Source organism: Vombatus ursinus, unplaced genomic scaffold, assembly GCF_900497805.2.
Source record: "Vombatus ursinus unplaced genomic scaffold, bare-nosed wombat genome assembly UNPS02014820.1, whole genome shotgun sequence".
Classification (NCBI taxonomy): Eukaryota; Metazoa; Chordata; class Mammalia; order Diprotodontia; family Vombatidae; genus Vombatus; species Vombatus ursinus.
Window position 1 is genome coordinate 20,348,187 of NW_020954598.1, and position 8,089 is coordinate 20,356,275.

An 8,089-nucleotide genomic window follows, 5' to 3' on the forward strand; every position below is an offset into this window, starting at 1 on the left:
ACTCTGGGTCCTAGGACAGTCCCAGCACCTTTGAGGGGCCAGGTGCCAGTCTAGCTCCGCACCTGTGCCAGCTCCTTCAGGGTATAGGAGTAGAAGGGTCGGGCATACACAAAGACAGGCAGTGAGTAGCTGGCAGAGGCGGGCAGTTCGGCCACCCTCAGGGCCTCCCACACTTTGGCCCTTACAAAGCGCTCGCCCTGGGCAGAGCCTCGCAGCACCTCCTCCAGGTAGATGGAGGGGTACAGAGCCCGGCTCTGCTCCCACAGCCAGAGCAGGGCATCGTTGCGCTGCCGCTCGATGCCTGGGCAGTGCCCTGTGAAGTTTTCAAAGTCCTCCCAGTAGTGGTAGTTGTAGCAGTCAGGGAAGAGGTAGTAGCCCCACCAACCCCCGGGCCTCCGTGCCCTTGCCAGGCGCAGAGTCTCGGACATGAAGCGGGCGGCTGCTGTCTCGAACTCCCACTGGGCTTGGAGCTCCACCCGACCCTGGGGCCAGGTAGGGTAGCGCTGGCGCACCAGATGAGCAGACATGGTGCGGTAGACGCCCTTCTTGTCCCAATTCCGGACCCAGAGCGGACGCCAGGTCTCCCAGTCAATGACAGAAAGACCAGAGAAGGCCCGGGAAGGGATGGCCGCCTCCAGGTCACGTTCCATGGCATCCAAGTGGGCACGGAGGCTGGCATTCTGTGGGCAGCCACCATGCACTGGCAGAGGCACTGGAGCTGGGTCTGCCTGGTAGTGTGGGTATAGCCCTAGCTGATGCTGGTAGAAGATGGTGATATTGCCACCAGCAAAGACCTCCTGGTCGTTGGCTACCACACCAAAGGGCTCAAGGGGCAGGGGCAGGCCGAAAGCTGTACGGCAGCGGGAGGTGGGAGCATTCCATACCACTAGGAAGGGCCGGTTCTGTAGCACTGGGGACAGTGACGGCTTCAGCGTCCAAGGGTCCGTGGGGCTGGCTGAAAGTAGTAGCAGCAGCAGGAAAAGATGGAGGCGGAGGTTCAGAGGCCCAGGCTGACCTTGGAAGCTCAGTGCTGAGGATCTGGAAAGGGAAAGAATATTGCCATAAGACAAAGTCCCTAATGGATTGTTCCTCTGCCCTCAGGCTCCCATCCTGACCCTCATGGCTGGGGTTAGAGTCAAGTGGAAAGCTCCTATTAAGGCAGTTTGGGGAGCTCCATTCTGGGGATACAAATGTTGATCCAAACCTACCTAGTATTTCTTCCCTGGGTTCTAAAGGCCCTGCCAAGAGGGCCTTGTCCCCAGAACCGCTCTGGTCCTTTGTCACTCAGGACTCTTGGCTGGGAGAAAGTGGGGGAGACTCCATCTTTCAGGGGAAAAGATGATAACAGAAGCAGTGGAGACACCAAACCTTTCTCATCAGTCCGGCTGGACACCTCCCAACTCCCTGAGTCTGATTCCATGGCTAAGGGTTATCATTCTGCCTGACTCTCCGGAACATTCCCATCTCCTTGGCCTCAGGGCATCTGTCCCCTTTATACCAATCAGCTGTCCTTTCTACACCTATCTTTCCTCTCTCCCTTATCTCCTCTCTCATCACCTCATTTTCCAGGAAAACACCAACCAGCACCCTCTGATCCTGGACCTCCGGGGTGGGCATCAGTTAGAGAAGGGTAACCATGGCAACCACTGTCTTCCCAAAGCCCCTAACACCCCACACCCCTCCCATCCCCGCAACCTGTGTAGGAATGTAGGTCATGCTGAGAGCGGAAGGGGCGGGTGCCTGTGCATCTGATAGGGTCATCCCTGCAGTGTACCCCATAATTCTATGCTCCCCTGCTCTGGGCAGTGGGGTAGTCTGTCCTCCACTCCCCCTTCCACCAACTCTGTGAGTGCAAGATGCAGAAAACCTGAGAGTTTGGGGGAGTCACAGCTGAGTGAGGGGGGCTGGAGACAGAAGTCGTGGCCACCACCCCACATAGGGGAAGCTCAGTAACTAGGGCTCTAAACTTCCCTAAGATAGAAGGTGAGATAATGCCCTCCTGCAATAATCTCTCCTGTCACACCTAGACTAATTTCCTCTATTTCTCCAAGGAGCCCTTTTCCTGAAAGAGAGGTGATAGCCTGCCTCTGCACCCCCACCCCCCACCAACTACAATATGGTAAATCCTTTCTACTCCAGGAAGAATGGGCAGCTCAACCCTCCTTTGCCCTGTCTCTAGCCTAGGAGCCCCAAGTAGGGAATGGGATGAGAGGAAAAAAGGGAGAGATCAACCCATCAATCAACTAACAAGTACTTCTTAAACTCTTATTGTGTGCCAGGGTGCTAGCCTCTGGGGGTATAAAGACAGAAATGAAATGGTCCCTGCCCTCAAGACAGCTAGGTGGCACAGTGTATAGAGTGCTGAGCCTGGAGTCAGGAAGACTTGAATTCAAATCTAGTCATAGACACTTATTAACTGCATGACTTTGGGTAAGTCATTTATTTAACTTTTGTTTGCCTGTAAAATGGGGATAATAAAAGCAACTACATCCCTAGGGTCATTGTGACAACTGAATGAGATAATATTGGTAAAAGCAATTAGCACAGTGCCTGGTACATCATAGGCATTATATAAATAGTAGCTATTATTATTATACATTTTATTTGGAGGAGATAAAACATGTATAAAAATATGCAAAACAAAGTGATTTGGTGGGGGAGGGCACCAGTAGCTGGGGTGGGGGGGGGCTGTGTGTGTGTCGAGAAAAGGTGGTTTGTGAGTTGAGTTTTGAAGAAAATTAAGGATTCTTAGAGTTGGAGGTTGGAGGAGTCTGCATTCAAGGCATGATGGTGGTGGGGGGAGACAGTAAGTGGACTATGGAAAGAGGAGTAGTTCTATATTCAAGGAATAGTAAGAAAAGGTCAATCTGGGTGGACATCCGAGTTTGGGAAAGGAAATAATGTATCACCAAGCCGGAAAGAGAAGTTGAGGCCAGGTTCCAGACACAGTTTTCTATTTCATCCCAAAGGCAATAATGGAGGCATCAGACTGTATTGAGTAGTTCAGTGACTCATCTGGTCTTTAGGTAAATTACTCTGTGGAGGAGGGACTTGAATTGGGAGAGACTTAAGACACCCGGACCAATTAGGAGGTAGTCGCCATAACAGGTGAGAGGGTGACGGCTGGTGACTAGTGAGAAGGGGTTGGATTTGAGAGATATTGTGGAGGTAAAACCAGCAAGGTTCGGTAACACTAGGAGGGAGGAGTCAGGAAGACCTGAGTTTGAATCCTGCTTCAGAATTCTTCCAAGTGTGACCTTGGACAAGTCACTTTAATGTCTCCCAGTCTCAGTTTTCCCCTAGGTAAAATGGGGACAATGACCCTACCTAGGTCACAGAGTTGTTGTAAGGATCGAAGGAAACATGTAAAAGACATTTCAAACTTTATAGGGCTATGAAAATGTCTGCTTCTGGGGCAGCTAGGTGGCGAAGTGGATAGAGCACGGGCCCTGAAGTCAGGAGGACCTGAGTTCAGATCTGGCCTCAGACCAAACACTTGACACTTACTAGCTGTGTGACCCTGGGCAAGTCACTTAACCCCAATTGCCTAAAAAAAAAATGTCTGCTTCTGCTGCTACTGCTACTACTGCTATACATGGACAGGGTGAATGAGAAGGAGGAGTCAAGAAGATTGTCTGGGCTTCAGATATATTTCCCTGAAAGGGTAGTGGTAGCCTTAACAGAAAGAAGGAAGTTCCAAAGGAAGAGTGGGTTTGGAGCTCTGTTCACGAGCTCTGTTCCGAGCATGTAGAGTTTAAGATGTTCATGGGACATTTGTTTGAAATGTCCAGGAGGCCATTGGTAATAGGGCACTGGAGCTCAGGACTGAGCCTGGGGCTGGCTGTATCTGGGAGCCATTGGCAGAGAGAAGACAATAATCTAATGGAATGATGAGATCTCTACGTGGAGAGTAGAGAGAGAGGAGGGTCTCGGGGAGAGCCTTGGAGCACATCTACAAGTAGAAGTCATGATGTGAATGAAAAGCCAGCAAGGGAAACTGAGGACAGTCAGATAGGTGGTATTGTTGTTCGGTCGTTTTAGACTTTTCTTGACCCCATTTGGGGTTTTCTTGGCAAAGATACTGGAGTGGTTTGCCATTTCCTTCTCCGGCTCATTTGACAGATGAGGAAACTAACAGGGTTAAGTGACTTGCCCAGGGTCACACAACTAGTAAGTGTCTGAGGCTGGATTTGAACTCAGGAAGATGTCTTCCTGACTCCAGGCCTGGTACTGTAACCATTGTGCCACCTAGCTGTCCCATCAGATAGGTAGGAGGAGAATTGAGAGTAATATCATCAAAACCCAGAGAGGAGAGACTATTCAGAAGAAAGGGGAGTGTCCAAAAGGACAAATATATTTTTTTCTGAGTAATTTAATCCTTTTATTAGTAAGGCCAGCAGGTTATTAATAAAAGGGGGGTCATTTAGCTCTCAAACCAAAGACCCCTAATGGCGGTGGGGTCACAGCTGATATGCCCTTCAAAGAGGAGGTATTCCCGAGGGGTGGCGATTGACATGGATTGGTTAACACAAAGACAGGTGCGGGCTATATTAAAGTGAAGGTCTTGAGATACACATACATGCCTTGGGTCACTCACGTCTTGGTCAAAGAGACATCAATTTCCATATCACCTTTCTGGATAATAGAGAGAATCAACCTTTCCCCAGGCCTGTCTGAGCAAACACAATGGGCAGGAATACATACACCCATTAGCCCATACTTAGAATTTATCTTACTGTCTGATTAGATCTTGACCTGGGTAAATCTCCAAGGGAAACTCCCCACACTGGTTGGTTTCTGGATGAGGAAGTAGAAAAGGAGAAAAATGGCCCAAATATAATAATTATTTATTAAATATAAGAGAGAAATATCCATTTCTCACATTCTGCCGTTTGATTCTAATTGAGAGACGAAGTCTTCCTTAATGAATCACTAACTGATATTACAAACACTTCAAGAGGTCTTAACTATGAGGCTTATGATGTGTAACAATGTGAGGGGGAAAAGGGGAGAAATCCAGCAGTGTATTGACAAAACCAAAGGGGGCAGTCCCCTTTAGTAAGTAAACCTTACAGATCAAGAGATGCAAAGGGAAAAAGTAAACAGTAAAAAAAAAATGTTCATTTAAGGCTCAGAAGTCTCATATCATACAGTAGTCTCGAGACACCATCTGATGCAGCTCTGGTCTGGGTATCAAAAGGATAAATATTGAGATAAGGCTATCACACTGGAAAAGGTGGTCAGCAGAAAGGTGGAGAAGAATGAGGGCTAAGATGGTGAACCTGGCAAGCAAGAGATCACTGGGAACTTTGGAGAGGATGGTTTCATTTGAGCCGTGATGTTGGAAGCTAAATTGCAACGGGCTGAGAAATGTCTGAGAGAAGTGGAGGCAATGACTAGAGACACATTTTTCTACCATTTTGCCTGTGAAAGGTAGGAGAGATGACAGCTTGAGGGGATAGGAGGGTCTAGTGAGGTTTTTTTGTTGTTGTTGTTTTAGGATGGGGAGATGTGAATATTTGTAGACAGTAGGGAAAGAACAACAGATAGGAGAGATGGGAAGATTATGGGGGTTGTAATTAACTGGAGAACACAGGAGGAGATAGGATTGAGGGCATATGTGGAAGGGTTGCCCTTGATGAGGAGAAGAGTAACCTCTTTATCAGAGAATGAAGTTAGGGAGGAGAGACTGGGGGAATGATCTCAATGGAGTTGGAGTTGAGATGTAGACAAAGGAATAAAGCTAGTAGCCTCTATTTTCTCAATGAAGTATGAAAGCAGACTCTCAGCTAAATGGGGGAAATGGGTGATATGAGAGGTTTGAGGAGAATCTAGGTTTGGAACAGTCTCTTTGGGCAATGGGATAGAGAATCTCTTAGGGAGGAGACTTGAGACAATGAAGATCCAGTTGAGATCAGATAACATAAGTTTGTAATGGGCACAGTTAACTTGGTGTCATGACTTCTAGCTTTGTTCAGAAGCACGTGAGTAGGAGCAGAGGAAGCAATAGTGGGAATGATCCAGGGTTGGGGTTTGGCCATATGGGATGCTTGGCAGAAAAAGGGAGCAGGGGATTGGAGAGTATAGGACCATGGAGGGACAAACTGGTTAACTATCCAGTTAGGATTGGGAAGGAAGGAAAGTGAAGTTTGAGCAGGGATGGTGGCCTGGGAGAGTAGGGGGGATGGAAGGACTGGCAGTTCTGGTAAGGATGAAAAAGAGAAGAGGGGTGAGGCATAGGGTGGAGAAGGGAGTCTAGACGTGTGAGGTAGAAGAGAAGGTTGGGACAAGGAGGGAGAAAGGGTGGGACCTCCCTCACTCAAAAGACCATGAGGCCATCTCATGCTTTCTCTACAGAAGAGGCTTCAAGGCAAAGACTTAAGTCTCTAAAGATTCCATGAAGCCCAGGCAACGTCCAGTTTTCTGGCCCTGACTTTGTTCCTTGATCCTGATTCATCCCTTAGGACAAAGAGCAGACACCACACACACACAAACACACACACACAAGATGCCTAGAAGTTAATGTAGGTTATAGGCTATGAGACCTAGAGTTGGAAGAGTTCTCTGAAGCTATTTAGTACATTCCTCTTCTTCTACAGATGAAGAAACTGAGGCTCTGGAAGGTTGTGACTTGCCCAAGGTCATGGAGGTAGTATAAAATGTGAGATCTGAACCAAATTCCTCTGAATCCAGAACCTCCCCCTTCTTTGTACAACAATGCTTGCTATCAGCATTTGCTGAACAGAATAAAATTGAGATTTCAGACACAATCCTAGGCACATCCATCCCCAAAGATCCACATCTACACAGAATCCCATAGGCACACATATTGACCCCCCAGGCTCCTTCTCCCACCCTCACCTCCACCCCTCACCTTTCTCCTTACACAACCCCCTGCTGGACTGGTTCAACTTGCTTTTTAGAGCTCTGTCCCTTATCTCATCCAAGGTACAACTCTCCTCTTCCTCCCACTCCCCACCCCCCCAACCCCTGTTTTCACCCCCTCCCTCCACCTCTCAGTATGACTGACTCCAGCCCTTGCTATTAGGAATCCCAAACTGCTGTCTCAGAACCTCCCCTCTTCCCACCCCCAATTCCCCCCCAAAATTCTGAGTTCCAGGGCTGCTGACCAGGCATGAGCTTCTCTTCGCTGCCTTCTTCTTCCAGGAGCTCCGAACCCCTCCCTCTACCCCTACAGGGTTCCCATCCCTACAGGGTTCCCATCCCCACAGGTGCCTCCTATCCCGTACAGCCCCCTTCCTCACGGGGGAATGTGTTGCCATCCATGACTATAGCCATTCCCAATCCTCAGAGCTGTCCCCAATCCCAAAGGTGTCCCCCATTCCCACGGGTTTGCTCCACACCTCCAGCTGTCCACATGCTTCTGGGTTTCTCCATTCCCACAGGTATTCCCCATCCCTACAGGTGTCCCTCATACCCACAGGTGTTCTTATCCCCACAGGTGTTTCCATCTCTAGAGAGTGCCTCTATCTCCATAGGAGTCCGTTATACCCACAGGTATCCCCGATTCTGATAGCTGTTCCCATCTTCACAGGTATCCCCAATCCCCAATGGATATATATCCATTATGTCCACAGGTCTCCTCGCCCCGCTTCTGACAGGTGTCTCTTTCCCAATTGGTGTCTTACTGCCCCCCCCCCATCCCCACAAGGGTCGGATTGGGGGATGAGGAAGGTGGGCAAGGATGCACCTACCGGAGCTGTCCCGAGGCCATGGCTTGCCTGGTCCCCACCGCCACCTGCTGCCTCTGCTCCACTCCCACCGTCTCGCCCAAGCCAGCGCTGGCTCTGGAGCTCCTGCCCTCCTTTCCCCCGCCAGCGCGCCCCCCTCCCCACCATGCTGAGTCCCGCTCCGCCCCGCCCCCGCACTCCTTCGTCCCCAGTCAGCGGTTGGATGGTTGTGGTAGGGTCCCCCAGGGTCTCTCCGGAGCCGCCCCTGCCTTTCGCTTTATCTGGTTTGGTCCTTTCAGCGTGGTCTGGGCTCCCCTGACTCTTGCAGAGCGCTCCGCCCCCAGCCCCTGCCTCAGCCCCCTCCACCTTCCCCACCCCTACCCCCCACAACCCAGCGC